General features: G+C 42.6%; 1 protein-coding gene across 2 annotated transcripts in view; it reads left to right on the top strand.

Annotated features, from left to right (window-relative positions):
• Positions 1-203: 203 nt before the first annotated feature.
• Positions 204-22505, top strand: part of AGPAT4 (1-acylglycerol-3-phosphate O-acyltransferase 4) — a 128876-nt gene continuing 106574 nt past the window's right edge. The window contains exons 1-2 of one of the 2 annotated variants that reach the window (XM_089668606.1): positions 204-334; positions 20336-20414. The gene's annotated coding sequence lies outside the window, so the exon portion shown is untranslated. The remainder of the gene's footprint in view (positions 335-20335; positions 20415-22505) is intronic. The other variant, XM_089668607.1, reaches the window with a different exon arrangement.

A 22505-nucleotide genomic window follows, 5' to 3' on the forward strand; every position in this document is an offset into this window, starting at 1 on the left:
AATCGAAGTGTCTGTGGCCACCCTTACACAGACCAAATGAATCAAAACCCCAGGAGAGCGATCTGGGAAGTAAGAATCATTGACAGGAAAGTAATGAGAGGCTCACATGTGAATTGTAGCTTTAAAAGGAAGTGACATGAGGTGGGGAGACACGTCAGATGAGGACCATTCTTGCCTTTTTTTTTTTAGATACCACCCCATGGGCGGGGCCTGGCTTTCTTTCCCCGCTTGGCTTCTACACAACAGACCATTGGAAAGTAGTTGTACTAAGTCGGCTCCTTTCCTGTCCCTGTGTCCTCCCTACAGGCACATGTCAAGCTGTGGGCAGCACGAGGTAGGTCTGTTCATTCACTCAGCATCTGCTGAGACTGATGGGGAGGACGCTGTGCTGGGTTCCATCTGTTGATCACTGACAGGCCGATCGGGATCGCTGTGTGAGATTTGTGAGGGGTGCTGAGGCTGCTGTTTTAGGGGTGCTGAGGCTGATGTGTGGCGCTATAGGGGGGTTCAGGCAGTGTGCACCGCCTGGTCTGACTTGGAGGCGTGTTGCATGAGCATACTTTCCATGTGTTGCTGATGGAGTGTGTCTGTGATCAATGTGGAGGATACCTCCAGCCCTCCTATATCATCCAACCAACGAGGCCGCCTTTGTGCCAGGCAGCATCATGTTCTCCTTCCCATCATCTCCATGGTAACCAGGGAAAATGTCATGGCTAGGGAGCCCTAGAATGGCATGGAATAGGGAGGGACAACATGGAGGAGAGGGGCTGGGGCGGCAGACTGTTGCTTTCCTCCGGGGAGGAATGGGAGCTGCCCTGTTATTGTGTGCCTAGGCTCCGCTGGGACTGAAAAGCTCGCTCACACCTGTAGGTGACTGGAGGCAGGGATTGGGTGTGTGATGCTGTGTGTGCAGCTAGTGCCACTCATACTACACGGGGAGTCGGCTCTGTCTGGACGGATTTCTTCTGTGATGAGGGGAAGGGAGTCGAGGAGCTGGGAGGGGGGCACTCAATCACACACGGAGGAGCGCAAGCGCAGGTCTGTTCAGTGGAGGACAGGGCACGCCGAGTGGAATCTGCCGCCTCACAGCATGGCCTGGACGGGGTGCGGAGCGCGGCGGGCACGGCTCTGCCGCTCTGTACACTGGACATGGGAGCAGCGATTTCCTGTTACTGTGAAGTGGCTAAAGGGAGACTTTGTCCATACTGACTATAGCATGGAAAGAAAGGGTGTGAGGAGCCACTAGATCTTTTCATTGGATGGAGATGTGAAGTAGAACTGGAACTTCTCATGGGAGGAATGAGTTAGGTAGAGCTGAAACTTCGCATAAGAGGGATGTGTGAGGAAGAACTGGAACTTTTCATGGGAGGGATGTGTGAAGTGGAAGTTCTCATGGGAGGGATGTGTGAGGTAGAGCTGGAACGTATCATAGGAGGGATGCGAGGTAGAACTGGAACTTCTCATGGGACGGATGTGTTAGGTAGAGCTGGAACTTCTCATGGGAGGGATGTGTGAAGTGGAAGTTCTCATGGGAGGGATGCGTGAGGTAGAACTGGAACTTCTCATGGGACGGATGTGTTAGGTAGAGCTGGAACTTCTCATGGGAGGGATGTGTTAGGTAGAGCTGGAACTTCTCATGGGAGGGATGTGTGAAGTGGAAGTTCTCATGGGAGGGATGCGTGAGGTAGAACTGGAACTTCTCATGGGAGGGATGAGTGAGGTAAAACTGGAACTTAGAAAGGGAGGGATGGGTGACGTGGAACTGGAACTTCTCATGGGAGGGATGTGTGAGGTAGAACTGGAACATAGCATAGGAGGGATGCGTGAGGTAGAACTGGAACTTCTCATGGGAGGGATGTGTGAGGTAGAGCTGGAACATAGCATAGGAGGGTTGTGTGAGGAAGAACTGGAACTTCTCATGGGAGCGATGAGTGAGGTAAAACTGGAACTTAGAAAGGAAGGGATGGGTGACGTGGAACTGGAACTTCTCATGGGAGGGATGTGTGAGGTAGAACTGGAACATAGCATAGGAGGGATGCGTGAGGTAGAACTGGAACTTCTCATGGGAGGGATGCGTGAGGTAGAACTGGAACTTCTCATGGGAGGGATGTGTGAGGTAGAACTGGAACCTCTCATGGGAGGGATGCGTGAGGTAGAACTGGAACCTCTCATGGGAGGGATGCGTGAGGTAGAACTGGAAGTTCTCATGGGAGGGATGCGTGAGGTAGAACTGGAACTTCTCATTTTAGGGATGCGTGAGGTAGAACTGGAACTTCTCATGGGAGGGATGCGTGAGGTAGAACTGGAACTTCTCATGGGAGGGATGTGTTAGGTAGAGCTGGAACTTCTCATGGGAGGGATGTGTGAAGTGGAAGTTCTCATGGGAGGGATGCGTGAGGTAGAACTGGAACTTCTCATGGGAGGGATGAGTGAGGTAAAACTGGAACTTAGAAAGGGAGGGATGGGTGACGTGGAACTGGAACTTCTCATGGGAGGGATGTGTGAGGTAGAGCTGGAACATAGCATAGGAGGGTTGTGTGAGGAAGAACTGGAACTTCTCATGGGAGCGATGAGTGAGGTAAAACTGGAACTTAGAAAGGAAGGGATGGGTGACGTGGAACTGGAACTTCTCATGGGAGGGATGTGTGAGGTAGAACTGGAACATAGCATAGGAGGGATGCGTGAGGTAGAACTGGAACTTCTCATGGGAGGGATGCGTGAGGTAGAACTGGAACTTCTCATGGGAGGGATGAGTGAGGTAAAACTGGAACTTAGAAAGGGAGGGATGGGTGACGTGGAACTGGAACTTCTCATGGGAGGGATGTGTGAGGTAGAGCTGGAACATAGCATAGGAGGGTTGTGTGAGGAAGAACTGGAACTTCTCATGGGAGCGATGAGTGAGGTAAAACTGGAACTTAGAAAGGAAGGGATGGGTGACGTGGAACTGGAACTTCTCATGGGAGGGATGTGTGAGGTAGAACTGGAACATAGCATAGGAGGGATGCGTGAGGTAGAACTGGAACTTCTCATGGGAGGGATGCGTGAGGTAGAACTGGAACTTCTCATGGGAGGGATGTGTGAGGTAGAACTGGAACCTCTCATGGGAGGGATGCGTGAGGTAGAACTGGAACCTCTCATGGGAGGGATGCGTGAGGTAGAACTGGAAGTTCTCATGGGAGGGATGCGTGAGGTAGAACTGGAACTTCTCATTTTAGGGATGCGTGAGGTAGAACTGGAACTTCTCATGGGAGGGATGCGTGAGGTAGAACTGGAACTTCTCATGGGAGGGATGTGTGAGGTAGAACTGGAACCTCTCATGGGAGGGATGCGTGAGGTAGAACTGGAACTTCTCATTTTAGGGATGTGTGAGGTAGAACTGGAACATAGCATAGGAGGGATGTGTGAGGTAGAACTGGAACTTTTCATGGGAGGGATGTGTGAAGTGAAACTGGAACTTCTCATGGGAGGGATGTGTGAGATAAAACTGGAACTTATCATAGGAGGGATGCGAGGTATAACTGGAACTTCTCATGGGAGGGATGTGTGAGGTAGGCGCTTCAAGTGCTTCTGCGTTTGTCTGTTTCAGTGGCCAGAATATTAATTTTTTTTCCGGACACAAATGAAAACACTCAAGTGCCAAGTGCTCCTAGTGCTTAGGCGTGTTTTGACATGTCAGGGTATTTTTTTCCTACCCAAAAGCCCATCTCCTGATCTTGGTGCGTTTACATTTCTGTCTTTAAATGCCCTTGCCTCTAAATTCTAAAACTCTAAACTAAAAGCCTATGTGTGCATGGACACATAAGCCAACATAGAGGGACGTTTATGGACAATGAAAAAAAGTCAAACGACGGCTGGTGTTCATAATACCTATAAATCCTGTATAATAATAAAAACTAGAAAAGCTACAATTTCTGGGGAAATTGTGTGAAGCGTTCTTGCCTCCACCAGTAATCTAGGGCTTGAAAATCAGGGAGTGATGGCAGTTTAGAAATCATGTCCTGATTTTTCAGCTCATGCTCTAGCTTTTGTCACTCTGCTGCCTGCTCACACACCTGGGTTCCTGTGGCAACTCACTCTACAGCATGGGCAGAGAAGAAACTGCTCCAACTTGCTCACTTCCCTGGCAGTTGCCAACTTGTAGTTTAAAAATTATAAATCCTACACCGAAGAGATTTATATTGTGAGAATCACAAGACCAAGACCTACATTTTTGATGCATAATATGTCTCTGAAATATTAAAAATGAAGGCACAGTCGCAGTTTAGAAATTGCCCTTCAAATTTGAGGTGGCTAGAGTGGAGTTTCAATGAATGTCAATGGGCGGCGTGAGTTGCAAACAAATGGTCATATTGTGAAAACTATCAGGACTATGGCTTAGCCGTGGACATTTGTAGTGGCAGCAGGGATAGCTGAACATTTTGATGTAATATTTGTGTAGGTGGGCTTGAAAATGAGGGAGTGATGGCAGTTTAGAAATCATGTCCTAATTTTTCAGCTCACACTCTAGCTTTTGTCAGCTCCCACTCTAGTTTTGAACATTCTGCCATTCATTCCTATGGGACCAATTTCACCACAAAAATACAGATATTTTGTGAACCATTCAGTGAAACGTTCCACAAAGTGTAAAAAAATACACTTGTTAGTTTTAGGGCGCAAAAAGCAATGAATTATCCAATTTTTTTGTAAAATATAAAAGACGAGGTTACATCGAGTAAATAGATATCCAACTTGTCAAACCTTAAATTTGCGTGCGCTTGTGAAACGGCAACAAACTTTAGTACCCTATATTTTCGTTAGGCGACACTTTTAAAGCCCCTTATAGATCATCAGTATAGTGTACAGAGGAGGTCTGGTGCTAGAATTATTGCTCTCATTCTGGCGTGCGCGACAATATGTAACGTGTATCGCAATCCATGTGTTCATGTGTAGTATAGGCGCCCGAGCATGTGCTTTTAGGTTTGTGTGTGCGTACATATGTGGGGGGGGGCCTTGAAAAATTTGGGGGTGCTATATGCTTGGGTGTAACTTCCGTGTAAAAAAAATAATTTATTTATTTTTTTAAATCACATAAGGGACAAAAAGTCCCCTATGTGATGATTTTTGGTGACAGGTTCTCTTTTTTGAGACATCCAGGCTCTAAAAGACCCTGCATGTCTCCCCTGTACTACACTTAATGTAATGTAGTGCACATCGCACTGCATTATATTATTTCCTGGCCTCAATGACCGGGAATCTGTCAAACGGGGACCCAGAAGTGACGTCACATCACCTCCGGGTCAGGAGAAGAAGGGGAGCGGAGCAGATGGGTACACTCTCCTCCCCTATACCACATTCCGCGGCACCCACCGAACCAGTCTCGGGCCTGCAGATGAGCAAGCGGAGCCCGGGACATATAGCGGGGGAGATGCTGACACTGTGGGCTTCTCCCTCCCCTCTAGCTCTGCCACCGATTGCTTCACCTGACAGGCCAAAAAAAACTACCTGCCCAGTGCCCGGAACTACGTGTCGCGGTCGTCAGTTGAAAGGAATTGCACATCCCTGCTCTCATTGTAGTTTGCGCGGTGATATGTGACCCGTGTATTGCAATGTAACTTTCATTTTTTACAGTTAAAAAAAACTTTTTTATTATTACTTAATTTTTTTTTAATCATATAGGGGACAAAGTCCCCTATGTGATAATTTTTTGGATGACAGATTCTCTTTATTGAGACATCCAAGGCCTAAAAGACCCTGGATGCCTCTCCTTACATTCTTTCCTGGCCTCTATGGCCAGGAATCTCTCAATGGGGACTCGGAAGTGACATCATAATGTCACTTCCGGGTCAGGACAAGAAGGGGAGGAGAGTGGCTATGTCCTGGGCTTGCAGATGGGTAAGTGGAGCCTGGGAAACATAGCGGGGAGAGGTTCACATGGGGCGGGGGGAGGCTGGCACTGTGTGGAAACAAGCGGCTGCAGCGCTGCCGCCCGAGTGCTTCCAACTGACAGGTGAGCCCTGCTGCTTACCCGCAGCAAGGCTGAATGTTGAAAACTACCTGGCGCCTGTAACTACATGTCCCTGGCGTCGGGTGATACAAATTCAACATCCCTGATGTATGTTCGCTCTTTGAGGGTTAGGGACTGATGTGAATGTACAATATATATATAAAGCGCTGCGTAAATTGACAGCACTATATAAGTACCTGTAATAATTAAATAAATGAAGGCAAGTAAGCAATGAAAAAAAAAAAACCTATCAACGTGCTTAAACCTTCCCCTCTCCAAACACACATATATAAACATAATTGGGTGCGCCTATGAAAGAAAGCTACGTTTGTGCCACACATGTAGTTAATTTGCCATTTAATGAATGTATACAGTTTGAAAGACTTGACATGTTTGGTATTATTTACCTGAGACAACCTTATCTTTTTATATTTTACAGAAAAAAAAGTTCTTTTAGTGTATTGTTACTCCAAGTAGTTTTTGATACACTGTTGTGCTAGAAGGCCTCATGCACACAGGGCACTTTTTCAGCCACTTTTTTTTTTTTTTTTTTACAGCTTCCAAATATCCCTCCATTTTATCCTATGTGTCCATGCACAAATTTTTAGAAGCTTTTAGTTGGCAGGGGCTTTTAGGAGCTGTAAAAGAAACCCACTGCTAGCACATCCAGGAGCAGCAGCGTTTTGCCAGAAAAAATGCCTGACGCTCATCAACCATTTTTTCTACCAAAACACTGCTAGTGTTTTAAAACATCCTGTGTTCATGAGGCCTTAATGACTCTGTATTTTATTTACATTAATTTCCATTGTGAATGTATAACAGGAGTGCTATGTACCTCTACTCGTACGGAGGAAGCAAATACCTGGGAGCCCCTTTACTTTAAAGGGGACTTCCACATTTCAATAAGCCCTCCCCACAGACCTCCAAATCCACCAGGCTGGGATGTGGGGCAAAATGCCCCAACATGGGGACAATGGCCTAGTATGGGTGGGGGGCGCTTTTTCTGGGTACCAAGGCCGTATGCTCGGATAACGGTCTGGTATAGATTTTGAGGAACACACTTTATTTTATATTGGGTCCCCGCTTAAAAAAATCAATACTGGCCTGCTAAGGATTTTTTGGGGGACCCTACACTTTAAAAGTTAAAAAGCTATAACAGTCCCTCAGAAAAGATAAAGATCTGATGTGGGTTTGAAGGGAGGTCCCTTAACAAGCAGCACAAAGCATTCAGAAAATGTGATTTATTGACAATTTAAATTATTTTTTTCTTTCTAAAGTCTGGATGTGTTCCAGATGCATTACTGCATGCACATTTTTATGCTTTCCAGTATGTTTGTGGTGTGTTTTTGATGCATTTTTTTTTTGTATAATGCCTTCTGGTGTGTTTTTGATGAATTCCAATGCGTTCTGGAGTTGTGGTGTGTGTTTGATGCATTTTGCCATATTCCAGTACAGTTCCTTGCAGAAAAAATGCAGCATGTTCTACGTTTGTTGACTGTACTGAAACACATTGCAGTGGTGCAAACTTTCTCATTGGAATCCATGTAACCTACTGTCCATGCATGTGGTGTGAACTAGCCCTAAATGTCACTTTTGCATTAGTACATTGTATGTACCCCACTTTATGTGCAGGTATAAGGCATCCCCAAACATTATATTTATTTATTTAATTTCATTGGTGTATGTCCATGGATTTGAAAAATGGCAGAAAAAACAAGATTTGTCTTCCATAGACTTCTATGGGGTTCGTGTGCTATGTTTGAGGTTAGCAGATTTCAGGCTGGGTTTGGTGAACAATCAAACACAAGATGATCCGGTCATCACTAAAATAGTGGTGCCATTTTTTTTTACTACGTTAAAGGATAAATATAGAATGGGGGGGGGGAGACAAACCTCTATACTTGCCTCCATGCTGCAGCATTGGTTTGTTGCTGTAATTGTCCCTTGCTGGTTCTGAGTCCGGGAAATGGTCACATGACCGCTAATCGCTGACTGTCAGTCACTGCTTACTGCTCTGCTCCTCCAGCGCTCACTGAGGCTGGGGAAGTTGTGGAAGCAGCTGTCTCTGGCTGTCAGCAGCGCACTGAGAGGCTAAGCCAGCTGATGATCAGGCATTGGTTAGATCCCGAGCCTGGAGCATCTCTGTGACATCAGCTGACTACAGGAAAAGTAAGTGCACTCCTGTGATCTAAAACGGCTTTAACCATACTTCTTAGAAAAAAAAAAATACTTCCTGATTGCATAATAAAATCAGAATTTCCCTGTTCAATGTACGATGTTAATACGTGTAAATATTAATAGCCAGATATACTCTAAATTAAAAACATGTCCAGCCTACAGAATCAGCTAGAACATGCTCTCTTCTGGAAGTCTATTCCACATTCTCAGATCTTACATGTTCCTCTTCATGATCTTTTTCTCCAGCATCCACATGCCTTCTTTACTGTGCATTCTGTAGAGCTGCATGCACTCCATAGTCTCGATTCACTGTGGTAAACCCATTACAGTTCATTGCACTGGTGCGAGCTCTGCATTTAGACAAAAACATCAATGAATGGCTGCTATCAAGGCAGCTTCAGAAGAGCAGAAAGGCACACAGCAAGCAGATCTGGGAATAGTAATCTACATTCCGATGGTACAGGACACTTGTGCAATACACAATAAAATCAGGCAGATTGTTTCTCCAAATCTGTTGGCAGCAATAGAAGAACAATGCACTTTTGATATAACACACATTCCCACACTCTTATGTAATACACAACTTACTTGTCCTCTGGCCACTACACATTTCATCTCACTAAAGGGACTATGTAGTATTAGAGACTCTGAACAAGAGTGACAGAAACTTAGTTCAAGAAGACTTGCCACTGCAGGCTTTAGTTGTACAAGTAGGTTCTAATCCTTTTGTAACCTGTTGTTTAACAACAATAGGAAACCAGGAAAATATGTTCAGTAATTAAGAGAAGCTGCGCAGGTAATGTTTTGTTTCAGTACCTTTTTATTGAAAATTTGAAACATACAATGAGGCAGGGCAATGATAAAAAAATTCAAAGCAACTTGTTAAGCAAAATAACACTCCTCAAAAAACAAAACCTTTATAAATTATATGAGGGGGGTGTCTTCCTGGGTCTCAAATATCAGTTAACCACTTGCTCTCCAGAGAATTTACCGCCCTTCCTGACCTGGCCATTTTTTGCAATATGGCGCTGCGTTACTTCAACTGACAATTGTGCAGTCATACATAAATGAAATGTATGTCCTTTTTTTCCTGCAAATAGAGCTTTCTTTGGGTGTATTTGATCACCTGTGCATTTTTTTTTTTTTTGCTCTATAAACCAAAAATATGACAATTTTGAAAAAAGCAGAACGATATTTTTGACTTGCTATAAAAGACATCATAAATTTAGGCCAAAATGTATTCTGCTACATGTCTTTGCTAAAAATCCCAATACATGTAAATTAATTGGTTTACGTGAAAGTTAGAGCGTCTACAAATGGCGGTATATACTGTATACTGGAATATTTTTTTATTCTGACACTGGGGGAGAACTGCCACTGACATGCCAATGTCACTAATACATATATCAGTGCTAATAAAAAGCATTGACACTGTACTAATGACACTGGGCAAGAAGGGGTTAACATCTGGGGCAATCAAAGGGTTAACTGTGTGCTGTTTTACTGTGTGTGCTGTGTGTGGTTTACTAGGGAATCATGCTGTGTATCTCTCTGCTGTGCAGAGAAATACACAGCAGCATGTGTCACGTCTATGGTAGTGAGCCCTATAAAACCACAGCTTGGGGCTCCCCAGGGCACGGAGTCTAAGCCTCAGCCTGCTTGTTCACCAGGGCCCCTGATGGTGGGGATGGACTTGGAGCAGGCTGGAACCAGGTCACGGCCCCCAGGTACACCCAGCTGAGGTAAAAGAGACCACTAGCAGGAGCAGGGTGCAATGGGAGAAGAGACAGGAGATCCAGTAGACAAGCCAAGGTCAGGACAGGCAGAAAACTAGCGATGTCAGGAACGAGCCGGGGTCGGTACAGGGATAGACAATAGGAGGAATGTCAGGGACGAAGCCGGGGTCAGTACACAGAAATACAATAACAGGTACACTACACAACAGAACACAGGAAAGCTCCAACAACAACCATTGCTCAGGCAATGTGGCCCAGTCTGAGCACATCTTAAATAGACAGGCAGACAAGGAGGTGGGACAGGAAGTTATGGAAGGGAAGGACATAAAACCCAGGGAATAGCAGACGACACCCATAGGTGAGCACAGAGAAACACGTGGGTAGGAAACAAGAGCAGCATGGAGGTAAGCGTAAACACACAAGAGGCTGCAAGCTAACTTGTGACAGCATGTTACTGCTGGCATTAGAGAGCCCTATGTTTTTTACACACAGGTCTCTCCCGTCAGTGTTTTTAAGCGATCGCAGAGTGCCGGTGGAGATTCTCCGGCTAGGACCCGGTGATCGACATCTGTAGCCGCCGATGGCGGCGTGGGTAGGGTGGTGCGTGTGCACCCCCTACTCAAAAATGCAAAATCACGTATATATATACTTGTGGTTTTGCGCACCCCTGCTGCCCTATAGCAGCATTTCTGCTATAGGGAGGCAAGGAAGCTGTTAATGGATTTAAATGAGCTCTATGGCATATTGTTTAATTTTTTGACTACAGTCAAAGGTTCCATAGTTAGTGTTACTAAAGTCTGACATTTTTTAAAAATTAAAATAACAAAAATGTTATACTGACCTGTTCTGTGCAATAGTATTGCACAGAGTGGCCTCTCCTCCTCGGGTTACTTGCCATCAAACTTGCTCCTTCTCTTCCTTGGGTGTCCCCGTAGCAAGCCGTTTGCTAGGGGGCACACGTTGCGTGCTCACTCCCGACCTGTATACCTACAGAGCCATGCTCCATTGACACACACACTGGGACTTAGCCTTGCCCCCCCCCCCCTTCCTCTTCACTTCAATTGATTGACAGCAGCAAGAGCTAATAGCTCCTGCTGCTGTTCAAGTCCTGTGTGAGGAGGAAGAGAGGGGAGAAGAGATGCAGTTGTGCTCAGCGCTGATCTCTTCTTCCCTCTCTTCCCCATTACACAGGGAAGGGAGAGCACAGGACAATTGAAAATTGTTTTTTTACCTTAATGCAAGCAATGCATTAAGGTAAAAAAACGTTTTTAGGTTTAGTATCTCTTTAACATATTTACTTGAAGGAGAATTGTCAAAAATCATATTTTGCATCTCAGAGAAATTAGTATAAGAATAAAGAAAAAACATGCAGAATTTGCATGTAACTAACTAAATTGTGTTTTTGATTTTAACTGCTTGCTGCCTGCCTGCAGTGCATGTGGTGCAGGCGAGCAGCACAGTCAGGCTAGGCAACATACCCGTACGCCCGCTGCCTGCTAACCTGTGCTGTGACTGGACACATGAGTTTGTCAGCAGGTTTCAGCCAATGATTTTGATCAGCTGTGTCCAATCACATCAGAGTTTTGTGATTACAAACACACAGAACTCTGTAAAAACAGAACTGAAAAATGGAGAAAAACAGCCAGTTCTGTGAGTAAAAGCAGCACACATTACAAACTTTACACTTGTCAAGCACACATGTAACCCCTTGATCACCCCTTGATGCTAATTCCTTCCCAGCTATTGCATTAATACAGTGTACAGTATGATATTTGATCACAGTATTAGTGTCACTAGCGAACTCAGTGTCATTCAGTTATGTGTCCCTCCCAGGCAATGTCTGTTAGCACCAAATTGCTCCCCACACTATCACTGTCCCACTATAAGTCGCTGATCATCACCATTACCAGTGTCTATAGCTGTGTAAATTCCAGTATATATACACAATAGTTTGTAGACACTATAACTTTCACGCAAACCAATTAATATATGCCTATTGGGATTTTTATTTTTATCAAAGAAATGTAGCAGAATACATCATGGCCTAAATTTAGAAATACGTTTATTTTTTTATTTTTATTTTTTATTGGATGTTTTACACAAAAAGTAGAAAATACCATTGTTGTGGGATGTTTTCTGGTCTTTTTTCATTTTATATAATAAAAAATCCAGTGGCATTGAAATACTACCAAAAGAAAGCTCTATTTGTATGAAAAAAATTGTATAAATTTCATTTGGTACATTGTAGCATGACAGAGCATTTGCCAGTTAAAATAGCACAGTGCTGAATAGCAACAAATGCCATGGTCATGAAGAGGGTAAAACCTTCTGGAGGTCAAGTGGTTAAATTGATCCTTTATGTAAATGGGGTATTTCCAGTGGTTGTATGTAACTGCAGTGGAGCAGGGGCAGATTTTCACACCTCAACACCCAAAAATTTCAGTCCTACTGCATTTTATGCATATCACAATGTACATTGAAGAAGTTGAAGTACAATATCCCCCACAATTGATGTCAGTACTATTAACATTACCATGCATTGGTAGTCCGTGGCAGTGAAATTTAACCCCACCCACCCTTTCATTGAGAGTCCATGGTGGTGAAAAGTAACACTCCCCCATCCCCCCCACACATTGGTGGTCATGTCAGTAAAAGTTAACCCTCTCATCCCGCCAGTATTGGTGGCCATGAAAGTAAAAGTTAATCTCAATCCCCTTTCTCCCCTCTGTATTGGTGATCATGGCAGTGAACGCTAACCCCATGGTAATGAAAGTGTTTAACCCCCCCCCCCCCCGAATTAGTGGTCATGCCACCCGCTGCATCCCCCACCCTCACTGGCAGTCATGGAAGTGAAAGTGTTTTATATACAGTGGATATAAAAAGCGTACACACCCCTATTAAAATGTCAGATTTCTGTGATGTAAAAAATGAGACAATGATAAATCAGTTCAGAACTTTTTCCACCTTTTAATGTGACCTATAAACTGTACAACTCAATTGAAAAACAAACTGAAATCTTTTAGGCAGAGGGCGAAGTAAATCTTTTAGGCGAAGTAAAAATAAAAAAATAAAATAATATGGTTGCATAAGTGTGCATAGCCTTAAACTAATACTTTGTTGAAGCACCTTTTGATTTTATAACAGCACTCAGTTTTTTGGGTATGAGTCTATCAGTATGGCAATATTTGCCCATTCTTCCTTGCAAAAACACTCCAAATCTGTCAGATTGTAAGGGAATCTCCTGTGCACAGCCCTCTTCAGATCACCCTACAGATTTTCTATTGGATTCAGGTCTGGGCCTCTGGCTGGGCCATTCCAAAACTTTAATCTTCTTTTGGTGAAGCCATTCCGTTGTTGATTTGGATGTATGCTTTGGGTCGTTGTCATGCTGAAAGATGAAGTTCCTCTTCATGTTCGGCTTTCTAGCAGAATCCTGAAGGTTTTGTGCCAATATTGGCTGGTATTTGGAACTGTTCATAAATCCCTCTACCTTGACTAAGGCCCCAGTTTCAGCTGAAGAAAAACAGCCCCAAAGCATGATGCTGCCACCACCATGCTTTACCGTGGTTATGGTGTTCTTTTGGTGATGAGCAGTGTTGTTTTTGCGCCAAACATACCTTTTGGAATTATGACCAAAAAGTTCAACCTTGGTTTCATCAGACCATAACACATTTTCCCACATGCTTTTGGGAGATTTTAGATGTGTTATTGCCACTCTACCCCACAGCCCAGGCATATGAAGAATACAGGCGATTGTTGTCACATGTACCACACAGCCAGTACTTGCCAGATATTCCTGCAGCTTCTTTTTTTTTTTAAAGAATAATTATTGGGTTTTATCGTTTACATAATAACAACCAAACAAACGACATGAGAGAACATATCATGGCAACAGAAAAATGCACCTAAACTCTATTCACATTTTGTGAGAAGCATGACATAGAAAATTCAAATGTTTGCTAGCGAGATAACTCCTAGAATGGGGTAGGTAGAGTCTAATAACTTATAGCCAAGCTGAAGAACAGTGATGAATGCTAGGTGGTTCATTGGCTCGAAACAAACATGCTTGAAATGGTATGGTGGTATAATATGTTATAGTATAAATATTGTTTCTGGGTTTCAAAAGTGCAACGATATGTTGGCCGATGTCCACTATGGATGTAGTAGGTAATAACTATGTATATATGATGGGAGAGAAAAAAGAAGATAAGCTGGGGAAAAAAAGGCTAGGCAAGAGAGGTGAAGTGGAAATTGAAAAAGGATAATGCATGTGAATTAAGAATAGAGGAGTAAGGAAAAGGGAAGGGGGGGTAAACAATAACTCCCCGAATAATGAAAACGATATAAACAGCGCAAATCAAAACCCTACATAAAGTATATTGATCAACCAATAAATCATATGTAAAAAATAAACAAATATTGTGATCAAAAAATAAAAATAAAAAATGTCCAAAAACATAAAGTCCTTATTCCCAAAATACTTAGTGCTTCAAACCAAAAATAAAAGTCCTTCTCCTTTTAATATGTGCTTCCACCATCCACCAGTGCTGTAACCAACATAAACCGCACTCACCAGATAATGGTGAATTGCACGCCTTTTAGGACTTTTAGGGATTCTATACCCCCTCTACAGCCTCCAAGACTCCATTCCACCATATAGGGCTTAAGGTTCTCCTTCCATTCACTCCTGATTAATCCTTCCAAGTCAGATCCACAGCAGTGCAAGAGAAAAACATATATAGTGTAATATTGCTAATAACCTCGTATAGTGCTATTAATAATACCAGGCCACTCACATTTCAAAAGATAAATAAAAGCATTGTTTTATTGCCTCCAACTGGCTCTCATAGTTCCCATATCATCCAAGGACAGCATTAGAAACCTCACAGCTTTTCTTGCAGAGGATGACAGAGTGTATCTCAGTCAAGCATCAAAGATGGCCGCTTGGAATGCACCGCTTGAGTGTGCGTTCCACTCACTGGAAGTTGCGCAGGACTCTAGACGGCAGACCGGAAGTGCTTCAAAGTGCCGTCTAGAGTCCTGCGCAACTTCCGGTGAGTGGAACGCACGCTCGAGCGGTGCGTTCCAAGCGGCCATCTTTGATGCTTGACTGAGATACACTCTGTCGTCCTTTGCAAGAAAGGCTGTGAGGTTTCTAAAGCTGTCCTTGGAGGATATGGGAACTATGAGAGCCGATTGGAGGCAATAAAACAATGCTTTTATTTATCTTTTGAAATGTGAGTGGCCTGGCATTATTATTAGCACTATACAAGGTTATTAGCAATATTACACTATATATGTTTTTTTTTCTTGCACTGCTGTGGATCTGACTTGGAAGGATTTATCAGGAGTGAATGGAAGGAGAATCTTAAGCCCTATATGGTGGAATGGAGTCTTGGAGGCTGTAGAGGGGGTATAGGATCCCTAAAACGCGTGCAATTCACCATTATCTGGTGAGTGCGGTTTATGTTGGTTACAGCACTGGTGGATGGTGGAAGCACATATTAAAAGGAGAAGGACTTTAATTTTCGGTTTTAAGCACTAAGTATTTTGGGAATAAGGACTTTTTGGGCATTTTTTATTTTTTGATCACAATATTTGTTTATTTTTTACATATGATTTATTGGTTGATCAATATAATTTATGTAGGGTTTTGATTTTCGCTGTTTAGATTGTTTTCATTATTTGGTGTATTACACTTGTGCACAGCAGCAGTTCTTACCCTTATATTTTGAGGGTGTGTTATTTCTGTGGCACTGGGGTTTGTGATTTATAACTCCCTGAAGAACTATTTAGCAGATTTAGAAACAAAGATGCCAAGACCAATATCAGATATCGTATATTTGTATTAGCATTTGTGATATTCAATATGGGGGTAACTTGTGATGTTATGTGTTGGCTTTTGTGTTAGATAGCGTAGAGCCGTTGCCAAGTGGTTGTTTTTGTGTGTGGCACTCTGTATAGTGTCATATAAATGACATATTAATGCAAGGGCCCGTAACTTTCTGATGGGAAGGAAGGAGGAGACAAGATGAAGAGAGAATAAGTCAAAATCTTGGGAGAGGTAGTTCAGCTGTTTGTTGTAACATAAATATTATATCCCACATATGCATGCTATAACCAAAATATCATTACATCATTAGGAAGACTTAGTAACATAACTCGTGACTCTAGAGTCTTGGAGGAAAAATTGTTGTTCCGACATGGAAAATGATCCAGAGATATATAGCTTCCACTTCCGAATATAGTGATCAGTTCTGTGATTATGTTTGGTGGATAGCTCGAGACCCATTTTTTTAATATAGCTCTTCTCGCTACCAGAAGGCAAGTGGAAAGCCATGGCTTGTTTTTCCTGAGAGTTGAGAGCTGAGTAGAGGAGGTTCCTGTAGCAGGTTGTTCCAAATTGCCAAAGAGAAGAAGTAGTGGATCCTTGGACATTTGAAGATTGGTGATAAATGTTATAAAGCTAGGTACTTGGTTCCAGAAGATAGTTATAGGTGGGCAGAGCCAAAATCTGTGTTATATTGAAGGTTTGTAGCAGCCGCAATGCAGGCAGGTGGACACGGTGGGGTTGACTCAGGTCCAGGTGCTTTGCCATTTGTTAATGATTGTATAGCTGAGAGAATATCTGATTGAGATATCGGTGCATTCAGGTATTGTTGTGATGTAGGATCTATTTGAGGAAGGGTAATGTGTTCCAAAAATGAGTTGGTTTGGGATATGTTTATAGCGTCAGGACTGTATAATTTTGGGAAGAAACTTTCCAAAATGGAAATGCTTTCCTCTAGTGAATTTTTTAATACGCCCTGGGAATCTTTCAAAGTTGTGAAATAAGTAGGAGTGAAAGGTTTTCGGCACAGTCGGGCCAACAGTTTGCCCGACTTATTTCTAAATTGTGAAATAGTAGGTCAAGATAAGATTGATGTATAGATTTTTGGGCTGCTGCCCATATATAGAATTGATGTTTAGCTTCCGCCAATGCTTTTTTGTTTTTGTGGGATTTAGAATCTGCCACATTTTTCTGGGTCTGCCTAAGAAGGTTGCTGGCCTTTGTAAATTTATGAATGAGTTTCTTTTTGTAAGTGGATGTGTAAGCGATAATTCTACCTCGTAGTACCGTTTTGCCTGTTTCCCAAAACAAGTTTGGGTTGGATAGTTGAGCTGCGTTTGTGTCCCAGAAATCTAGCCAGGTTTTGTGTAGTAGCTGAAATAATTTTTGGTTGTCTGCTAGGAATGCAGGGAATTGCCATATCCTCAGGTGTTGAGTTTGATTTAGGTAATTTAGAGTGATGGAGATTGGAGAGTGGTCTGAGATAGCAATGTCGTGTATGGTGGAGTCTGTAGTATGATGCAGCAGAGTTGAGTTGCAGAAAAGACAATCAATTCTAGATAAAGTGTGATGAACGGGGGAATAAAAGGTGTAGTCCCTGCCGTCTGGGTGAGCCAGACACCAAACATCAGAGCTTCTACAAGATTACATAACATCGTTGGAGCTAGGGGTGAGGTATTAGGGAGCCGTCGACAGTGGTCGATTTTTTTTTTAGATTTTCCTCCTGTTCATTCATGCAGGAATTAAAATCGCCTCCTATACTAAGAGGAAGATGAATGTATTTCGATATCCCTGAGGACATCTCTTGGAAAATTTGTTTAGTTGGCGAATTTGGAGCATATATGCTAGTGAGGACTAGAGAGCAAGAGCCCAACTGAATATGGACAGCCACAAAGTGCCCAGCATCGTCTGATTCTATGGAGATGATTTCAGGGGTAAATCATTTGTGTATGAGTATGAGCACTCCTGCTTTGTTTTTGAGTGAAGGGGAGACTGACTTGACCCACCCATAGTTTTTTCATACGGGCGAAGTCATAGTGTTGGGAGTGTTGTGATGTGCATAAAGGTGTGGTGTTCATGATTATCTAGTAAAGGCCTATCTGACTCTACGCTACCCTCCAACCACATTTGAAGTAGATTTGGTGTCTGAGGTAGTTGAAGTTCTCCAGCAAAATATAAAAGAGTGGGGAAAAAAGGTGTCAGGTGACCAAAATAAACAGTAAACCATAATAGCAATCTGGACTTCACGTTTTTCCGCATGCTTCTCCTATACTACGACCAGCATAACCGGAGATGACAGGAAATGAGCCTGCATCGGGGGGGGGGGGGGGGGTTGTTGGAGTTGGTGAAAAGGATCCCCCTTATTTGGTAAGTTAGACCAAGCGGGGAAGGATCCAGCAATCCCAAGTACCATCGGAGTATGGTGTTCATGTCAACAACAGAGACAATTGCATGAATGTTATGGGTCTGCAGGACCCTTTTGAATAGAAAGCATAACAATAAAGTATAATGCATGGCAACAATTAGTAATAATTTTGCTTCTTAGACGCCTAGCATAACATCTGTGCATAACTCAAAATAAGACCATTTGAAAACTTAAGGTCTAGTGGTGAGTTAGACTGGTTGGTAGTGAAAGTAGTGTTTTAGACTATTAGGCGCTGGCCCTATCAGGGCGGTTGTAACTTAGTAGAAGAGAGGTTGACGCGTTGCCGTTTAGGAGGGTCTTTGCGGGGATTACGTTGGTCCCTTGGGCCTGGGTCTCGGATGGAGTGTTGGGAAGTCAGGTTAGTCTGTGTATATTGTAGGGCTTCCTCTGGATGAATGAATGATTTTGAATCTCCTGTAGGCATGGTAAATTGTAGTGTAGCTAGGTACGCTAGGGTAAATTGTAGTGTAGCTAGGTATGCTAGGGTAAATTTAACCCCTTTTTGGTATAAAGTGGCACATATTTGCTGGAATGCTTTTCACTTACGAGATTCTTCTTATGAGTAGTCAGCAAATAGCAGTTTATGACCCCCTATTTGTAGGGAGCGGGAGTTGCAAAATGAATTAAGGATGGCCACTCGATCAGCGTAGTTAAGGTATTTAACAATTATAGAGCGTGGCGTACGTCGGTCATTTGAAGGTGTCCCTAGGAGGTGTGCTTTCTCCACTTGACAAGGTGCGGATATGCCCAGAACTGCGGGAATACGCAAAGTTCTGGAAGGGTGCCTGAATTGTAGGATTCTTTGTATCATCACCAAATAAGTAGACCAACATTTAAATATGTACTGTTTTCTTAGCCATTTGTTCTCATGCATGTTTTAAGCTTTATATTGCTCTTTATATATTGCATCTCTTTATATATTGCATTTTCGTTTCATTGTTCCCTACATGTGTATATGTATCCTGTAAACTGTTCTTTTCATTTGTTCCAAATGGTTATACTATCGTAATATTCCCCTTCCTGGATTGATTGCTTGAGAGAACGGTTAGATCCGTCCCACGCAGCCGTTCTCTGCCCCTTCGGCTCCCTATTTAGATGGCCTGTCCTGTGGCCAATCAGGTCTGACGAAGAAGCAGCAGCTTTGAAACGCATTACCGCCCCTTCCTTTCTGCATCACGTTCTCGTAGTGATGTCACTTCCACCCGGCGGCCATTTGCGTTCCAGCCTGATTCCGCACAAGACACAGCCTGTACATGCTGCAGAGGACTCGATGTGAGTCCAGAGACCTGACTTCTTCCACAGCCTTGGCCCCCAGATGTCCATCCACCCTCTCCTCTCTGCCTTTGGATGTCAGTGTGACACCAAGCCAGTTCCCCCCAGTGTCAAATATCCACCGCAGTCCCACTATAAGTTGCTGATCTCCGCCATTATCAGTGAGAAAAAGAAAATCCCAGTATCTATACCGCCATTTGTAAACGCTATAACTTTCACATAAACCAATTAATTTACACGTATTGGGATTTTTTTTAGCAAAGGCATGTAGTAGAATACATTTTGGCCTAAATGTATTTTTTTCTCAAAATTGTCAGTAATTTTTTTTTATAGCGCAAAAAAATAACGCACAGGCGATCAGATTCATGGGAAAAAAAGGACGTAAATTTCATTTGGATGCAGCGTTGTTTGACCGCGCAATTGTCGGTTAAAGTAACAGCACCACAATGCAAAAAATGGCCTGGTCAGGAAGGAGGGTAAATCCTCAGAAGGGCAAGTGATTAAAGGTGGAAAAAGTTCTGAAATTATTTCTTTGTCTCATTTTTTTACATCTCAGAAACCAGACATTTTAACAGAAGTGTGTAGACATTTTATATCCACTGTGTATATATGTATATACACTTCAATCTGACGGGGCTGGCCTCATGCAGGCCACGTTTTGAGGTCCAGGGATGTAACTGCGGTCTTGCGTATAGAGTAACCGTATGTGGTTTTGGACAACATAGACCACTCTGAGGACCAAGGCTCATTAGAATCTGTTTTTAGCAATAACTGTGTAAAATTGTGCCTCTCACATGACCTGGTAACAGTATCCGGGCTTTCATTAATATATGTTTATTCGGTAGAGCTTAATATTTTTGGTAATTATCTAATGAGTTTAACTGCCCAGCTAAATTGTTTAATATTTGCAGGAGAGATCATGATGTCATCGCAGGCTCAAACAAGCAGGAGATGGTGATCCCTTTTAAGGGGAGGGTTTCAGATTGCAAGGTAAGTTTTGCAAAGAAATAGAACATTAGTTAACACTCATAAAAAATATAAGAACATTTTTGAAAACATAATGAAGGAACAACAGAATGTAAGAAGTTATATACTGTAAATTGAGATTCAAGGTGATAACTTTAAAAAGGGCCTTAATGCATGGATGTTACAGAAAAACAAACTGTCAATACATGCTGTGAATACACATGGTGAATGGTTTGTGATGTTATTCTTACTATAGTGTATGTCAATACAGATACAGTAGATCTCTGCAATACATGCACATTTGCTCATGCTTATCCATTTAAAGACCTTACAAGTACAGGCCAATACTTATTGATGTGCCAGAAATGCAATTTCTGTGGGCTGTGTGTTGTCAGGTGTCTTGTGCTAAACTACCCAAACCCACTTCCTAGTCAATTCTACACAACACTAAGGGCTAATTGATCTTTATTCCAAGATAAGAGAGCTTATCAGGCTCTTTGAGATAAAATAGAAAGTGTGAAGAAGACACAGGACAGCTCTAAATATTTGCACTTGAACTGAACTGATAATAACAGAATGTTTTCAGTGATTTATTTACCAGACCAAAAGGGAGTAAATCAGATAAGATCATTGGTGTTGGGGTTTTTTATACCTTTTTTATACCATGACTCCAGTCTAAAAATCAGTTTTTAAATACAGTTGCGCTCAAAAGTTTGCATACTCTGGCAGAAATTGTGAAATGTTGGCATGGATATTTAAAGTATGACTGAGCATGCCAAAAAATTGTTTTTATTTAAGGATAATGATCACATGAAGCTGATTATTATCACATAATTGTTTGGCTCCTTTTTTAAATTATAATAACAGAAATCACCCAAATGGCGCTAATCAAAGGTTTACATACCCTGGAATGTTTGGCCTTGGTACAGACACACAAGGTGACACACACAGGCTAAAATGGCAATTAAGGTTAATTTACCACATCTGTGGCTTTTTAAATTGCAGTTGGTATCTGTATAAATAGTCAATGAGTTTGTTAGCTCTCAGATGGATGCACTGAGCAAGCTAGATACTGAGCCATGGGGAGCAGAAAAGAACTGTCTAAAGACCCGCATAACAAGGTAATTGAACTTTATGGCGATGGAAAAGGACATAAAAAGATATCCAAAGCTTTGAATATGCCAGTCAGTACTGTTCAATCACTTCAGTGATCTCTTGATACCAAGCCAAGGTGAGGTAGACCAAGAAATATTGCAGTCACAACTGCAAGAAACATTGTAGGGATACAAAGAAAAACCCAAAGGTAACCTCAGGAGAAACAATATGGTGATAGTTGAACAAAAATTAGCTGCATGGTCGAGTTGCCAGAAAGAAGCCTTTACTGTGCCAATTCCACAAAAAAGCCAGGTTACAATATGCCTCACAGCATCTGGCATACTGTATTCTGGAGTGACGAGACCACAATAGAGCTTTATGGCCACAATCATAAGCCCCATGTTTGAAGAGGTGTCAACAAGGCCTATAGCAACAAGAATACCATCCCCAATGTGAAGTATGGTGGTGGCTTTCTATTGTTTGGGGGGGCACGGGGAATCTCACGAAAATTGATGGCAAGATGAATGCAGCATGTTATCAGGAAATACTGGCAGGCAATATGCATTCTTCTGCAGGAAAGCTGCGCATGGGATGTTCTTGGACTTTTCAGCATGACTATGACCCTAAGCACAAGGCCAGGTTGACTCTTCATTGGTTACAGCAGAAAAAGGTGAAAGTTATAGAGCTTCCATTCATGCCATCCATTGTATACAATTATGTTGTTAGCTGTGACTGGTCAAGGCAGTCACATGATACAGACAGGGCCAATCACAGCCCGTCTGTTTCATGTGTTCAGCTTTGCCCAATCACAGCTAATCACAACAAAAGACTGAATGAATCAGTTTCATTTAGTAACAATGATTGCAAATATCAATGAAATACATTGGTATTAGCAATCATAATGTGTTAAAAAAAATCCTGATCGCTTGCCCAGAGTAGTTCAATGTTACTATGGTATCATTGTATTGCTTTGGTCATAGTGTGCTGAAAAATAAAATAGTAAAAAAAGCAAAAAATGTA

This window comes from Staurois parvus, unplaced genomic scaffold (genome assembly GCF_062004578.1).
Source record: "Staurois parvus isolate SC_StPar_1 unplaced genomic scaffold, SC_StPar_1.0 ptg000059l, whole genome shotgun sequence".
Classification (NCBI taxonomy): Eukaryota; Metazoa; Chordata; class Amphibia; order Anura; family Ranidae; genus Staurois; species Staurois parvus.